We start from the raw sequence: 17838 nt of genomic DNA on the forward strand, positions 1-17838 counted from the left end.
CAGTAACTGCACCTGCTGCCGTGCATTACCTTGCTGAAATGTAGGGTTTCGCAGGGATCGAATGAAGGGTAGAGCCGCGGGTAGTAACACATCTGAAATGTAACGTCCATTGTTCAAAGTGCCGTCAATACAAACAAGAGGTGACCGAGACTTGTAACCAATGGCACCCCGTGCCATCACGCCGGGTGATACGCCAGTATGGCGATGACGAATACACGCTTCCAATGTGCGTTCACCGCGACGTCGTCAAACCCGGATGCGACCATCATGATGCTGTAAATAGAACCTGGATTCATCCGAAAAAATGAGGTTTTGCCATTCGTGCACCCAAGTTCGTCGTTGAGTACACCATCGCCGGCACTCCTGTCTGTGATGCAGTGCCAAGGGTAACCGCAGCCATGGTCTCCGAGCTGATAGTCCATGCTGCTGCAAACGTCGTCGAACTGTTCGTGCAGATGGTTGTTGTCTTGCAAACGCCCCCATCTGTTGACTCAGAGAACGCGACGTGGCTGCACGATCCGTTACAGCGATGCGGATATGATGCCTGTCATCTTGACTGCTAGTGATACGAGGCCGTTGGGATCCTGCACGGCGTTCCGTATTACTCTCCTGAACCCACCGATTCCATATTCTGCTAACAGTCATTGGATCTCGACCAACGCGAGCAGCAATGTCGCGATACGATAAACTGCAATCGCGATAGGCTACAATCCGACTTTGATCAAAGTCGGAAACGTGATGGTACGCATTTCTCCTCCTTACACGAGGCATCAAAACAACGTTTTACCAGGCAACGCCGGTCAACTGCTGCTTGTGTATGAGTAATCGGTTGGAAACTTTCCTTATGTTAGCACGTTGTAGGTGTCGCCACCGGCGCCAACCTAGTGTGAACGCTATAAAAAGCTAATCATTTGCATATCACAGCATCTTCTTCCTGTTGGTTAAATTTGGCGTCTGTAGCACGTCATCTTTGTGGTGTAGCAATTTTAATGACCAGTAGTGTACATGTGTAGTTGAAAGTTGCATCCTCTCCTTGTCAACAAACTGCACTCCGTAACTGTGCAGTGTACCACGCTGAAATCGTTTGTACGAATACATAAGAGAGATTTATCCGGATGGAGATCTTTCATGGTAGTGCAGCACTAATCCAACGACTGTGAAGTCTGGTTCACAGAATGACAGTAGGTCGCGAAGCTCGTTTCTTGAAACCAGCGTTGTGAAACTAGTCTCATAGATGGCTGTCTACACGGATAAATCAGCGAACTCTACATTTTCGACTTTTTGTGTTTGGTTCCCTCTCCCAAATCTCCTATTAAGTTTTTGTGAACAACTGAGCACCATTTTTCTATCAAAAATGAAAACTATGCATAGTAGCGGTGGGTTTCGTGCTTGTCAGCTTGAAATATTTGAAATTGAGATTAAACAATCATGTTCAGATTCGTTGCGGGATAAACCGAATACGCCATGGCTGGCATTCAGCGACCTTGTCGAAAGAAACAATTGCTGAAGATTCCATAGGCTACCTCATCCACCTAAGAATGGCACCAGAAAAACTCAAAGATCTTCTTAGTAAACGTGGAGATACATTAAGGAATTAAGGTACTGAACACGAGAAGCAGTATCATCGCAATGGAAACTGCAGTTCACAATGCGTTTGTGATGGCATTCTCATTCATCTCTACAGCATTCACGTCGTACATCAGACTCTACAATTGGTCAATTTCTTTTCGATATTTGTGATGCCAGCTTTTTGGAAAGTACTTTTTTCTTCCCTCCAACTTTCAGGCATCAGAGTGAAAACTTTTTTTCGACGTTTACTTTAAAGTGTATTTTTTGGATAAATTTCGTATATGCTAGTTTTTTAACCCGTAAATAATTTAAAAATAAATGTAGAATAACAGATTGCCTTTTGCTTCAGAATATTAATTGTTCTGAGATGACACAAGTCGCAAAGGCTGCAGCGGGAGTGAAAATTATGAAGTTTAGTTTGGATTTGAGAAAACGAACTCCCGCTGAACCTCAGTCCGCTTGTTGTTAACATTATTCTTCCGATATGACGAATCCGGGTGCAGAGATGGCTGTGGGAGAGCGATAAGTTGGGTGACTGTTGAACATGTCAGAATACAGCCCAGTGCGATGGAATTTGTCGCAGTGCACGGGAAGAATAATCGGACTTCGTATTACAAACAATATAGACAATGCCCAAATGTGTGTGAAATCTTATGGGACTTAACTACTAAGGTCATCATTCCCTAAGCTTACACACTATTCAATCTAAATTATCCTAAGGAGAAACACACACACCCATGCCCGAGGGAGGACTCGAACCTCCGCAGGGACCATCCGCACCGTTCATAACTGCAGCGCCTTAGACCGCTCTGCTAAACAATATAGACTGCACGTTCTAAAACAATATATGCAAGTATGCATATGGCAAGATGCTAATGCTGATTAATCGTCACATCTCCAAACTTCCGCTTCCCAACGGTATCAGGCTGCTGCGATACAGGATAAGCTTGTACAGGCAGGTAGTGATACACACTGAAGCGCCAAACAAACTAGTAACGACATGCGTATCCAGATACAGAGATATGTAAACAGGTAGAATACGGCGCTGTGGTTGGCAACGCCTATGTAAGACAAGTGTCTGGTGCAGTTGTTAGATCGGTTAGTTCTGCTGCAATGGCAGGTTATCAAGATTTAAGTGAGTTTCAATGTGGTGCTATAGTCGGCGCACGAGCAATGGTACACAGCATCTCCAATGTAGCGATGAAGTGGAGATTTCACCGTACGACCAATTCACGAGTGTACCGTGAATATGAGGCATCCGGTAAAACATCAAATCTCCGACATCGCTGCGGTCGGAAAAAAGATCCTGCAGCAACGGGACCAACGACGTCTGAAGAGAATCGTTTAACGTGACAGGAGTGCCACCGTTCCGCAAATTGCTGCTGATTTCAGTGCTGAACCATCAACAAGTGTCAGCAGGCGAACCATTCAACGAAACATCATCACTACGGGCTTTCGGAGCCAGTGGCCCACTCGTGTACCCTTGATGACTGCACGACATAAAGATTTACGACCCGCCTAGGCCCGTCAACACCGACATTGGACTGTTGATGACTGGAAACATGTTGCCTGGTCGGACGACTCTCCTTCAAATTGTATCGAGCGGATGGACGTGTACAGGAATGGAGATAACCTCATGAATCCATGGACCCTGCATATCGGCAGGAGATTGTTCGAGATGGTGGAGGCTCTGTTATGGTGTAGGGTGTGTGCAGTTGGAGTGATACGGGACCCCTGATACGTCTAGATACGACTCCGACCGGTGACACGTACGTAAGCATCCTGTCTGACCACGTGCATCCATTCAAGTCCATTGTGTATTCCGACGGACGTGGTCGATTCCAGCAGGACAATGCGACACACCAGAATTGCTACAGAGTGGCTCCAAGAACACTCTTCTGAGTTTAACGCTTCCACTGGCCAACAAACTCCCCAGACATGAATATTATTGAGCATCTTTGGGATGCCTTGCAATGTGCTGTTCAGAAGAGATCACCGCCTCGTACTCTTACGGACTTATTTACAGCCCTGCAGGATTCTTAGTGTCAGTTCTCTCCAGCACTACTTCAGACATTAGTCGAGTCCATGCCACGTCGTGTTGCTGCACTTTTGCTTGTTCGCCAGGGCCTTACACGATGTTAGGCAGGTTTACCAGTTTCTTTGCCTCTTCAGTGTATAAGGTACATATTCATTAATTAGCAACTCTTGTTAACTCAAAAGCATGAGTATTGTTGATAGTTAACTTAATACTACAAATATGGCGATCTTACATCGGTCTATACGAAGTAACAGCGTGCACTAAGTAGGACTCCAAGGAACCTCCTTTATTAACTCTAAACCAATAACGAAATTATTCCGTCGACTCTAGCACATCGAGTTCAATGATATACATACCTCTCTGCATGTTCTTTAATCAAACGATAAATTTATTTGATTACAGTGGCTTTGCATTTTTCGGACTGGCTATTTTGTCAGTATCTTCAGGACGGCTTCGTACATACTGCAGGGCATCTTGAAACACGTATGTAACGTAGCAGCGATGGTGAGGCACGTTAAAATCTTTGACCAGAGAGCCTATTATCGTGGTTAGTCTGCGCTTGACCGCGCGAGTGTTGCGAGCAGTACGCTAGTAGTTGTCGTGCAGTGCAGTACAGTAGTAGTCGTCATGTAGAGCAGTACGCTAGTAGTCGTCATGCAGAGCAGTCGGTCAGTAGTAGCAGCCCAGTGCGGTTGTGTGATGTAGTCTGACGGCAGTAGTGGTTTAGTCCTGTCACGGTCGCGAGCGGGACGGGACTAAACCACTACTGCCGTCAGACTACATCACGCAACCGCACTGGGCTGCTACTACTGACCGACTGCTCTGCATGACGACTACTAGCGTACTGCTCTACATGACGACTACTACTGTACTGCACTGCACGACAACTACTAGCGTACTGCTCGCAACACTCGCGCGGTCAAGCGCAGACTAACCACGATAATAGGCTCTCTGGTCAAAGATTTTAACGTGCCTCACCATCGCTGCTACGTTACATACGTGTTTCAATCTATACCATCCTCCTGTTGCAGACAGCAACCTAGATTAATCTTATTATTTCGTCCTGAACGTATTTTGCTCAATAACTCCTGCATCGTCAACCTTTCAAGTTTCGTATTAAGATGAACAATATCAACAACAGTACTCTGCCACACTCTGTTCTTGTAACGGGTGCCATTAAGCCCTGGAAACACCTACCCATGGCGTAACTTGCCACAAGCCGAAAATTTTATCTGATCCCTACTTCGTGTGGGATTTATTGAAACACCATCTAACGTAAAAAAAATACACAGAACGACAATTTTGGGTGAAGGGTTCCGAAATTGAACAATTCTGTCAACGACTTTCGCAACCCCGCGCCGGGAATGTGTGTTGGCTGGCAGCAGTGTTTTGAAACTTACCGGCCTAAGATAATACTGCTGGACTTCGAAACTTAAGTGTAGAACCTACATTCATATTAGTTTAACTTTTATCGTTAATGACTTCTGGGGATTGTCTAAATTCATAATATATCCTTAATGCAATACATGAACAATTTGAGAATATTATATTTCCATTAGAGGATCAGTTGACAGTTGCAGACAAAAAAAATCTGCAAGAAGTAAAAAGTATTTGCAAAAGAAAAGAAGAATGAAGTTGACACGTGGTAGTGGTTTTTATTTTCCTGGTGTTCCCTAACGATGCTGCCTCCTGTTACCTTTGTGGCAGTTTCTCCTCAAAGAAATCGTTACGACGGAAGTGGTGGTGTCTGTAAATGAGACGCCATGGATGTTGCGATATCTGATGAGGCACAAAAGGAAGCGGCACACAATTAAGAAAGTGAATAAACAAAGTTTGATCTTTGTTTTGTCCGGTCGCTAATGAGAACTTCTGTTCTGTGTTTTGCAGGACTCGAGCTGTTCTCTGTGCCGGTACCGCTGACTTCCTACTTTATCTTTTATTCCCTCGCAATTCCTAGACCTCCACCATTCGTTATCTCATTAGTCTAGCTTTACGACAGCACAGTTCAAATGTTATTCCTCATTTCAAACTTCTTTCAACACGTATGTAGAAAGATGAAAGTTGTCATTTATTCAGTACTATTCGACGCACGCTTACTGAACGTATTTAATGGAACACTAGCTACAGAGACACGACACGGTAATGCAAACAGTTTTTATTATTCAGTACAAGCAAATACAGTATTTCATTGTCTATTAGAGGTCATAGCCGTTAGACAATAGTAAACAATTAATTAGCTTCTTGTGTATTAATATGTTGTTGTGCTGGAGCGAATACACGGTGTCTTTATTATATACATACGTCTGTATATATATATATATAGAATAATCTTGCTAAGCTAATTTCCTGTAACTTTAGTTTTTTTGTGTATAAGGTGCATTTTCTCAGGGCCTATTTATAGTAGAAAGATGAAATTTTCTGTAGTTATTCCTTAAGACCTTGTAATATATCTGAATTAAAAGATATGTGGAATTATTTTGTATTAATGGATGTAAATTTTAAAATACTTGTTAAAATGTATAACTTTTTTTAACATTTACAAAAAATAAAATATCTGAAAAACTATACATTATTTTTTCAAAATTAATAATTCAGCATAAAAGCAGAACATATCTCTGCGTTCTGTGAAAAAATCAAGAGTATCGTCCAAATAACAAATGATAAAATGTTCCTAAATTTTTGCTCAATTTAACATTGTAAGCATAGGGCGTTCCGTATACCCTTGACATCTGTGTTCATCAGTCCCCTAGAACTTAGAATTAGTTAAACCTAACTAACCTAAGGACATCACACACATCCATGCCTGAGGCAGGATTCGAACCTGTGACCGTAGCGGTCACGCGGTTCCAGACTGAAGCGCCTAGAACCGCACGGCCACACCGGCCGGCAGCTGTGTTATAGTCGACTAAATATTTAACTCGGGCACGTTCTTATTAACGAGATGCTGATCCACTTTAAGGGCTAGGTCCAAAACGACGGCCAGCTGTATAAGCCAAATCAGCTTACGGCAAGAACACCAAACGGAATTCAGTAGCAAAGCTCAGGCTTTTCATGAACGACGGCGGGCACTTTACCGCACACAGGGAATGGTGATCACCACTATTCCTGCTCCAATCCTAGCAGAATTAAGGACAGCGTATGTGGCCAGAGCCATAAATCAAGGCCCCAAGAAACACATCTAGTCGATCTCAAGGTCCGCTATTATACAGGGAGAGTAGAGGGGCGACCCTTCAGTAGGCGTATGGACGCCTTTCAAAATGAACAGCCGCCATGCGCAATGAGACCTCCATGGCTAGCTAGCTCAGATTGAAATTGAGTGTTACTCTTTCCCAAACATCAGTCCCCACCACTGTGCACGCAGTTGTATCAAGCTCGAAGTACCACAAGGCCGCCACCTATCGAGACGCCACGAAAACCGTAGCTAGATAATGACGTTTCGCAAGCAAAGGGATTTATGTGAGCGAGCACACGGCTTACACACACCGTACTTTCAAAATACTGTCGTGAAGGAGAACTTAATAAAATAAAACATGTCTGTAGTAGGCTGTGATGTAGATTATCATTATTTAAATCATGCGATTAGCTAATTCCGATTACTTGTCATTTTCAAGCAAATGTATAATATTACATATTACATATCGAAATTGTCAAATTATTTTTCACCAGATTCCATCTTTATGACGTCTACTTTCTACGCATAGTGAAAAATGTTTTGAGAGTGATGACATTTAATATGTAATATTACAGATGTGGTTTAAAATGAAAAGTCGCCGAATCTAGCTTATATCTCGATTCAAATAAAGATCGTCTACGTTACAGCCTATTACGCACTACTATTTCTGTTGTGAAGCGTTTGGAGGCTGTGGATCCCCACAAAAACAACATTTCATGAAGGACAATCTTCGGGAATGTGTTCTATATTAACAGGCAGAACCAGGTACTATAGGCTGCGTCTATAAAGTATGCAAATTACCGAATACCACTAGGTATCAGTAAACAGCAGAACCTGAGTAATATAAGAGGAAGAGCGGTATTTTTTTTCCAAAGTAACTACATTGTTTCTACCATAATAAACCCATAGCTGTTCCTCTTACATCACTCCGTTGCTGTTGTCGTTTACAGCTTCATGCCGACCATTTACCAAACTACAATTTTTCCAGAAAAAATGTATCAGCTGTCTACACACCCACACCCACCCACCCACCCACCCACCCACCCACACACACACACACACACACACACACACACACACACACACAGGTGGTTTCGGGAAGAATAGAAGAACTTTAGTGGGTGGCAGTATAGACCATTTCGAAAGGAACATTCCACATAACATGCCTCCAATTTTTATTGGTTCACAGATGTAGCTGTTAGAATCTAACCTAAACAATAGTGGCAGAAGGTGTTAGACAAAGACAAACGATTAAAAACTTCCATCTTTGACTTCAGTTTACTTTCAAATTCACTTGGTAACACCACCTGTAACTCTTTTGAAGTCATCTTGGCGTTCTTTTATGATATCACTATTCATTACCTGAAAGTTTAATTCTTCTCATATGTTTATTTTTCCGTTGTAAAAATCAAATGGCTCTGAGCATTATGGGACTTAATATCTGTGGTCATCAGTCCCCTAGAACTTAGAACTACTTAAACCTAACTAACCTAAGGACATCACACACATCCACGCCCGAGGCAGGATTCGAACCTGCGACCGTAGCAGTCACGCGGTTCCGGGCTGAGCGCCTAGAACCGCACGGCCACCGCGGCCGGCTTTCCGTTGTAGTCGCTGACTTAATCATGCCCATAGGCATGCGCTGCAAGAGATGGCTGTTTAGACTTTTGATAGGTGGTGACACTAATAGGACTGGACAGTGTAGATAGGTTTAACTGAGTGAGTTTCCGAGTATCAAAGTTAACGACATGAACGCCCATATGTTCAGACTGCATTAAGTTAGAAGCTTGACATTCTTGTCACCACCAAGAAACCATAGACCTAAGTATTTGGCATAAATTTAAACTCGATATCTCTACCCGTCCGTGAGAAGAAAGGGTCTTAAAGCAAGGACAGACGGGTGTTCAACAAAGTTGAGATACAGAACGATAAAACTGACAGAATGTAGCTAAAATGTTGCTCTATTCGACTTAGTTACTGTGCTTTCTATACCTTTTTGGAATCGATGAAAGTAAGTGGCAGGCATTAGTTTTGGAACGACCCTCGCATTCATTACTGGATCGCAGTGAAGTGGCTAGGGGTGCCGCAAGCTAATATGGCGGAGGGCTGTCTCCCGTAATGACTCCATCCCAGCGGCGTCGCGCTTCGACCGCTCTGTGATGAGGCCCGTAATGGTGCTCGGGTGAGCAACCCGGATCATTCTCTGCCTACACGGCTTTCGCCTCGCCCGCCCTAATTTAGACTGACGCGCCTGGCACGTCATTCACAAGTGGTCGCAACTGGCTGTCGATAGCGGGCCCTCAGTAGCAGTTTGCTGCTTCCTCGCGGCACCCCCAGCTGGAAGAAATGAGGGCCAAAGTCAAAATGATACAGCATTGTCGGATGGGTGATAGCGTGTGTCAGTTCGGCCTACTAAGTACACAATTATTTCTTCACCTGCAAAAGGATTTCATTTGTCAAGGTTAAAACCAATACGATAGTAGAAGCAAATGCTAAGGATCTTTCTTTTTCTACAATTTAATGGCGAATACGACACAAAATTAAACAGCTGAAATGGTTAGTGTGTCAGTTCAGCCATACTAAGTATACAATTATTTCTTAACCTGCAAAAGGATTTCATTTGTCAAGGTTAAAACCGATACGATAGTAGAAGCAAATGCTCTCTTTTTTTTCTACAATTTAATGGCGAATACGACACAAAATTAAACAGCTGAAATGGTTACCCAATACAGTACGCCTACGGAAGAGAGGCCATCTCTTTGTGTCCATGAGCATAATCTTTGCAGGCTACGGTGAATGATTCTTAAAAGCACAGAATATATGCCAGTAATGTAGTATGTACGGTGCAGAGACACATATGACGTTTAATACACGCTTACTACTATAAGCTTGATCTCCAAACTACCAGGCAACAGAAACTGCGCAGCTGAGATTAATAATTGTGAAGTGGGAAGTGAATGTGTTCTAAGTACCAAATTTCACATTTCTGAGGATAACGGAAAACAATGTATCTTTCCCTGTGAATATAACAGACATGTATAGAAAAAATTGAGAAGGTTTACTGGTACTACAAAATTATGTGTTCACCGCATCACCTGTCAAAAATGATGAGGCAAATTACAAAATTAATGCTTTACTAAGGACGTTCTGAGGATCATAACAAGAAATTGACTGTTTCTAGGTGCCAATTTTTACAAATTGAATCTTGCAAGTAGGGGAAAGAACAGCAACCAGACACTGTTAATAATGCTGTTTATTTACACAAATAACGCCGCTATTGGTTTCAAACCGACAAGCTAATCTACAGACAGCTGTGGACGTTGATATTACATTTGTGGTTGTTTACATTCGTTGTCGGTTGCTTTTTCCAGCAACTAATGTAAACAGCAACAAATGTAATTATAAACGTGAACAGCTGTCTGAAGAGAAACCTGTTGGTTAGAAAGGGGTAGCGGTGTTATTTGTGTAAATTGGCAATGGCTGGTTGCTGTTTTCTTGTTTACAAGGATCAGCTTGTATTTTGTACAAAGAAAAAGTCTCAAAAACTTCAATTTTCGACAGAGCAGCAGGAAGAACGTTTCTGTTCCAAGCGCCATAAATAGTATTAATTTATTTCTGATAAAACGAGTACAGATATAAATTACCAACATCTTAAATAGTGGAACTACAGTCAACAAAAACCATTTCTCATATCTTTTAAATTTTGGAATTGCAGAGGCAAGCATAGCTCGGAAGAAATGCTATGCACCGTTTACTAACTCATATTTGAATGACTTTCTCCATGGTTTGACACCTGGATCAAGTCTAGAGATCTGCAACAGTCTACAGTCTACCGAGAACACAACAGCACTAAAACGCTCTTTTTTTAATGTGGCACGTAGAACTTTCAGACACTGCACTTGTTGTAATCCACTTGTTAATATTCGTACGTAGCTCATAACTAAAATTGGGAAGTGTGGTGATCAAAATGAGGCATTGGGGGTACTTACCATAAATTTCTATCCCGGAACTTATGTCAGCACAGAAAAATACCCTCCAAACAGTGACCTATAATCTGTGCGCAACGGAATTAAATGCATATTGTTATATGGCCAGGCTTACTGATTGGAGTACTTCATATCTGTCTCCTTCAGTATCAGATTCATCACATTACTTCCCCTAATAACATGATATCTCAAAAATTGTAGACATTTGAATTGTAGAACTTACAAAGGAAAAATGTTTATTTTCAATCAAAGTTCGACAGTAACAATTACATTGATTGATAAACTTAACTACTACAAGCTGGGTGAAAGTAATTAGGTTTGGCAAAGTGGAGGAAGTGGAGGAAAGATTTCCGCGAATTTCCCTTTGAGGAACTGAACGGGCATGGGAACCTAACAAAACTGAAAAAACCTGAATGTCATTGTTTGGTCGCCCCTAAACTTGCAAGTACATCGGCTCTCCCTCTTAAAAACAGATCACATGCGTGAACAAACTCCTGTATGGAATTACTCTCCCGCAGCTCCGAGGATCTCATCTGTACCTAACAAAGTGCGTTGTCTCGAATGGACGCTGACTGGTCCGGAACCTGCCCAATTAGGCTCCCGTAGCCGACTCGTTTAATTGACGGCTCTGCTGGCCGAAGTCCTCTTTTTCTACGACGCCCACGGGGGAAATATTCTCAGGCTCCCACGGCCATAGTGTCTTTTCTGCACGCCGCCCACAGGTTAATGGTCTCCTCTATCTTCGCTTCGTGAAATGTCCATATTACTCCAAGTGGAGCAGCCAGAAAATATGTTAGAACACGAATACAAGCATTGTTCCGCATCTATGCCCCAATTGCACGTGTTCTAGCATCAGAAAATCCGCTTCCATACCATTTTTAAGCATCGGCTCTAACATGGAATAGAGCGTACCTAATTGCAGGCCTCCCATTCTGTATTTTTACAGAAGTATGCTGGCGAGCGCTCACGCTATCTTAAAATTCTTCTAACCGACCATTCCCAAGGCGGACGCTGCATTCGGTCCTCTTTCCACAGAGTTTTGTCTCGTGAATAGTTGCCCAGCTAAGGGGACTGGACGTGGTGTCCCCATTTCACTTTAGGAATGTTTGCCCTGTGATCAGACCATAAAATTTCGCTGGCGACTTTTGCCATCGTCCAAGGCTCCCTTTGACAAAATGCGCCAAACACAACAGAACAGCTTCGAATTGTACTGGGCGCTCTAAAGGCCAGCGCCTGCTCGCACCCCTCATCCAGCGAGCCTTGTACTCTTTCTAGATGTAGAAAAAGAAATTATACAAAAGTATGATAAGATACTTTGGTCTCTTTAATCGAATTCTAAAGTTAAATGTGCTTGCAAATGTAGATGATATCAAATTAACAAAATAAATAAATTGAATAAAAGTACAACAATTTTATTTCAATTTGATGATTTTGTAGTAAAATTTATACATTTTCTGCAATGAAAACTAAAGAATGCAATCATTTTATAAGATGCCGCTCTCCGCTGCAATTGTGAAATAATAAATAAGTTCATGTGAGTTTTCCCCGCTGTTACTCTGAAACCTCTCACTGAGACGCATCTCACACAGTGATACAAAATCAGTCATGAATCGTAGGAGTTAATCTAACTAGATATAGTGGTAATCCCGTTGGTAAAATCATCGTAAGCCACCTATTAGTCGAACTGCGAAAGTCGCCACTAAGCGTGGAGTGGAAATCAAAGCCCTTAATACTCAATTCCCAATTGCTTTCTAGCCGCAGAATGCAAGCCTTTTTACCCTAATAGCTACTGACATTTGCTAAGCCGTCCAAACCGTACGCTCTGATGCACCAATTTACTCTACACACGTTACTGGCTTTCTAGGTCACTTAAACAGCAGTCGGTGATAAATATTTCCCGAAAGTTGAATTTATATTTTGAAATTCTGGCTCTAAAGATTATGAAGTAATGAATGTTTTAATCGAAAGTTAGAGGATTATTGAGCATTTTTCACTGTTGATTTTTAATGTATCCGCTTATCTGGTATTATTCATGGGAACAGAACATCACGAGTACGTTAATTACAGAAGCGCTGTTTTTTATTAACGGATTTTTAGGAGTCAGAGGGTTTATTTTCGGAATTCACAAAGTCCTCTGTGTCCTAACTGAGTAAAATATAAGCTCACAGTGAACCACGCATCAGTTACTTGTGAACGAACTACGTTCGAAGATAGCGTGTCATATAGTACTACCCTTTATTCTCCTGCTACTTTATATGCACTATGTAACATGTCAGTTCACGCGAACTAATCTGTACTGGTCCATCTTTATTTCTCATCAGTGTTTTTCGTGTTGCATTCGTTCGGTATTGCATCACATGGATGGTATCATATTTCTCCTCAGTCTCTGAAGCTACTTAACGCAGTGTCCTCTCTTTTTTATATCTGGCTCTGCATTTCTTCCAACAATTAGAAAGGTCGATAGTTTTGGTAATGGAAGGTGTGGTCCGAGAAATTAGGCGCTGAAACTGTTTGTACTTCACATAATCTCAACGATAATACGACACACTTCGTTCTGTTGCGCAACACAGTATTGCAAATATACCAATGGTCTAAAATTAAAACCAAATAGAAGCGTGAAATTACAGTGAACTCCAGGCCATTAGCTGCTTACAGGCGTTGATAAATATCAACGGGAACAGTTGAAAAAGTATACTCTGACCGGTACTCGAACCCGGGATCTCCTGCTTACATGGTAGTCGCTCTATCCGACTCTCTTTCTTTTTCTTTTTTTCGTCGGTCGGTCGTCCTACCAGACGACGCGTTTTGGCTTGCCGATCGATCATGATCAGGCTATGTGTGTGAGTGTGTGTGTGCATCGACTCCAGATTTGTCTTCGTGAGTGCTTAATTGCTGTTATATCGTTCAGGTCTTCCTGCAAATGTTTGTCAGGTTGTGTGTGTAGTTGGCGTCAGTCCCACTGACGATTATTTTAAATGTTGTCGGCGTAGTTGCTCTGAGAAATGGTCCTCTCATCGGGCGACGTGTAACTGTTTCTCTGAGCGCTTCTGGGCCCCTTCAATTACCATCTTGTGGATTTTGGGTCGATCCTTTCCTGGTGCGCGGATGTCGGTTAGCCAGTGGGCATGTTTCCTCTACAAGGTTTGGTCCGAGCCAGTATTTCCGCCGTCGTGTGTCTGGAACTGAGTGGGAGACGCACCAGCATTGCAGACGGGACGGACCAGCGGGCAGACTGGTCGGTTGCTGCGGACCAGGGAAGATATCTGCGCGCGGTGCAGTCGCTGGCTCCGCTGCCGGTTCCTGTGCAGTGTCGGAGCGTGTGTGGAGCTTTCCGATCGCTGCAAGCTTCGTGGTTCACCGACCAGGACGTCAAAGTTGAGAGGTGTTTTAAGTACCCAGGCCTCGTTCATTCATGCTGTGGTTCGTTTCGGTGGTTCGCTGTTGGGGAGGATTTCCTGTGAGCAACACCGAGTGTTTGTACATATTTGATTGTCGATAATTACGTCCGTAACATTTTGTGTTTGACTTCTCATGTACCGACTGGTGGCAAACAAGTCGTTTTGTCCGTCGGTCCGTGGTTGTCCCTTGGTTGGGTTCCGACGAATCAAGTGTAGTTGGGCTCATCACCTGTCTCGCCTAAGTGAACGGGGGAAGACCGACCTCCCCGGAGGCTTCTGAGTGCCGTTGTATTTATTGTCTTTCCCATCGGTGTTTAATTATCTGTTTCCAGCTACTTAAAACGGTTATTTTTTACTTTTTTTGTAAAATTAATTGTGGGATTTCAGTATTGTAACCGTATACTTAAAATTATCTTTCAAGCTTAAACATTGCGGCCTTCTCCCTTTAAAAGATTATGGTAATATATTTTAAAATTTTGACATTTCATTGCGGCCTTCAGCCATTGGTATTGCACCTTCCATACGTTTGTTCTATCTACCTTGCCTTGAGGCTTTCCACCTAGCTGCGAGATGTTTTTTTTTCTATTTTATTGTTATTTTAATTGGATTTTTATCTTGTTGGTTTTTAAAATTTCTAGTTTGAAGGCCTTCGTCCGTGAAAGAGTTGCATTTGGTAAAGGTTCGGTTATGTGCCGCTTTGGTTGTAAATGTGTTATTAAATTACAATAAATTACGATTAGAAGGTGAAACTGACCCCAACCTTATTTGGCCCTTTCCACAATCCTAATTACCTGTTCTGCCCAGCAGGCTTAGCGGTCGTTTCAGTTACCATCATCTGATGAAGTTTGAAGTGACCAAATTGTGGGTCAAGTTGTGTCCGATTGGTCGAATCGTGCAATATCCAGATTTGTGGAGCTTTCGAATGCGACAGTGGTCCGATGTTGGATTGCAAGGGAACGTGGGAGTAGGCGTCAAGGTTATTTTAACGACATAATTACGCTCATTTTATGATAGAGGCACCACATAATTTCATGCGTATAAACGCATTTTGGCTGCATATTACGGTGTTATCGTTTAATTTCATATATGATCGACGTACGATTGATTTTCGCATCGTCTCTACGATTGATGGATGACGTCCGTTGTTTCAGCCAGCCTTCACAACATGTGGGGTACGTAGAGGAATCGAAGTAAAATGTCGTTTCCATAGTTACCAAGCTGGCGTCCCATTAACTGTCCATCACCTGCAGAGATCAGCCAGCCCTTACGCGACCAGTACCAAGATTGACCAAGTTCTTATCCACACTTTTACTGTCTTATATAAAGTTTTAGTTTGAAATGAATAACTAATCCCGTTTTTTAGTTTAATGGACAAAACTAGTGTATTTTAGGGGTAGTTTTTATTAATTATACTGACGATTGATAGCCATTGGCCAGTGACGGTGTCATGTTGGAGGCAGGGGATGGGGCTATCACTATTTATCCACTGTTTTACAGTCAGCAGCAGATTACACCCCTATAGAACAGCCTGCTTAGCCAGCCCAGCTCCTCTCACCATCATGGGTATACTGTTCATAGTAATTATACTTATCGCTTTCTTGTATGAGGAGCTGGGCACACACGTGACGCCTGCAATGTTGCGACATGCCGACAGACTTTCGAGGTGATTGACGAATATGAATTAAGCAACTGAGTCCTCAACTTGACATTTGTTGTGGTACTGCTGACACACTTGTTCACTAGTTAGCGTAATCAAAGGATTGTGCTCGCTTCGTTCCTCGATTCGTAAATGAAGAGCATAAAGGGGAGAGAAGGAACATCTGTAACGGATTGTTTATTCGTTATGAGGTTGTCAGTGACGATTAGTTCCGAAACAGTCACAGGCAATGACACATGGGGTCAGCATTTTGGACCAGAAACGAAATAGCATTACATGGAGTAGCAACACGCTATGCGTCATTCAAAGGAATTCAGAACAGCTCCCCCCCCCCCCCCCCCCCGCCCCCCCTTCCTGTCGAAGCCGAGGCTACAGTCGTCTTAGATATCCTCCCTGACAGTCAACCTATCTAATCCAAAGTCTGTTGAAATACTGTTAGGAAGATTAAGAAATAATTACAGCGTTTCTGTGGTCACAAAGATGCGAACACACTTCTCTCAAATTAAGGTGATAAAGGCCATAGAAATGAATGGAGAGATCGTTGTGCATAGGGTTTTATAGCCAAAGAATTTGACAGCAATATGGTGTATTTAAATGGTACTGTTTCGAGAAAAACAAAAATTTGTCGCATCAATTACACTGCTGGCCATTAAAATTGCTACACCACGAAGATGACGTGCCACAGACGCGAAATTTACCGACAGGAAGATGATACTGTGATATGCATATGATTAGCTTTTCAGAGCATTCACACAAGGTTGGCGCCTGTGGCGACTCCTACGATGTGCTGACGTGAGGAAAGTTTCCAACCGATTTCTCATACACAAACAGCAGTTGACCGGCGTTGCCTGGTGAAACGTTGTTGTGATGCCTCGTGTAAGGAGGAGAAATGCGTACCATCACGTTTCCGACTTTGATAAAGGTCGGATTGTAGCCTATCGCGATTGCGGTTTATGGTATCGCGACATTACTGCTCGCGTTGGTGGAGATCCAAAGACTGTTAGCAGAATATTGAATCGGTGGGTTCAGGAGAGTAATACGACACGCCGTGCAGGATCCCAACGGCCTCGTATCACTAGCAGTCGAGATGACAGGTATCTTATTCGCATGGCTGTAACGAATCGTGCAGCCACGTCTCGATCTCTGAGTCAACAGATGGGGACGTTTGCAAGACAACAACCATCTGCACGAGCAGTTCGACGACGTTTGCAGCAGCATGGACTATCAACTTGGAGACCATGGCTGCGGTTACCCTTGACGCTGCAACACAGACAGGAGCGCCTGCGATGGTGTACTCAACGACGAACCTGGGTGCAAGAATGGCAAAACGTCATTTTTTCGGATGAATCCTAGTTCTGTTTAGAGCATCATGATGGTCGCATCTGTGTTTGTCGACATCGCGAACGCACGTTGGAAGCGTGTATTCGTCATCGCCATACTGGCGTATCACCCGGCTTGATGGTATGGGGTGCCATTGGTGACACGTCTCGGTCACCTCTTGTTCGCATTGACGGCACTTTGAACAGTGGACGTTACATTTCATATCTGTTACGACCCGTGGCTCTACCCTTCATTCGATCCATGCGAAACCCTATATTCCAGCAGTATAGTGCACAACCGCATGTTGCAGGTCCTGTACGGGCCTTTCTGGAAACAGAAAATGTTCGACTGCTGCCTTGGCCAGCACATTCTCCCGATCTCTCACCAATTGAAAACGTCTGGTCAATGGTGGTCGAGCAACTGCCTCGTCACAATACGCCAGTCACTACTCTTGATGTACTGTGGTATCGTGTTGAAGCTGCATGGGCAGCTGTACCTGTACACGCCATCCAAGCTCCGTTTGACTCAATGCCCAGGCGTATCACGGCAGTTATTACGGCCAGAGGTGGTTGTTGTGGGTACTGATTTCTCAGGACCTATGCACCCAAATAGCGTGAGAATACAATCACATGTCAGTTCTAGAACAATATATTTGTCCAATGAATACCCGTTTATCACTTGCATTTCTTCTTGGTGTA

Source organism: Schistocerca serialis, chromosome 2 (assembly GCF_023864345.2).
Source record: "Schistocerca serialis cubense isolate TAMUIC-IGC-003099 chromosome 2, iqSchSeri2.2, whole genome shotgun sequence".
Classification (NCBI taxonomy): Eukaryota; Metazoa; Arthropoda; class Insecta; order Orthoptera; family Acrididae; genus Schistocerca; species Schistocerca serialis.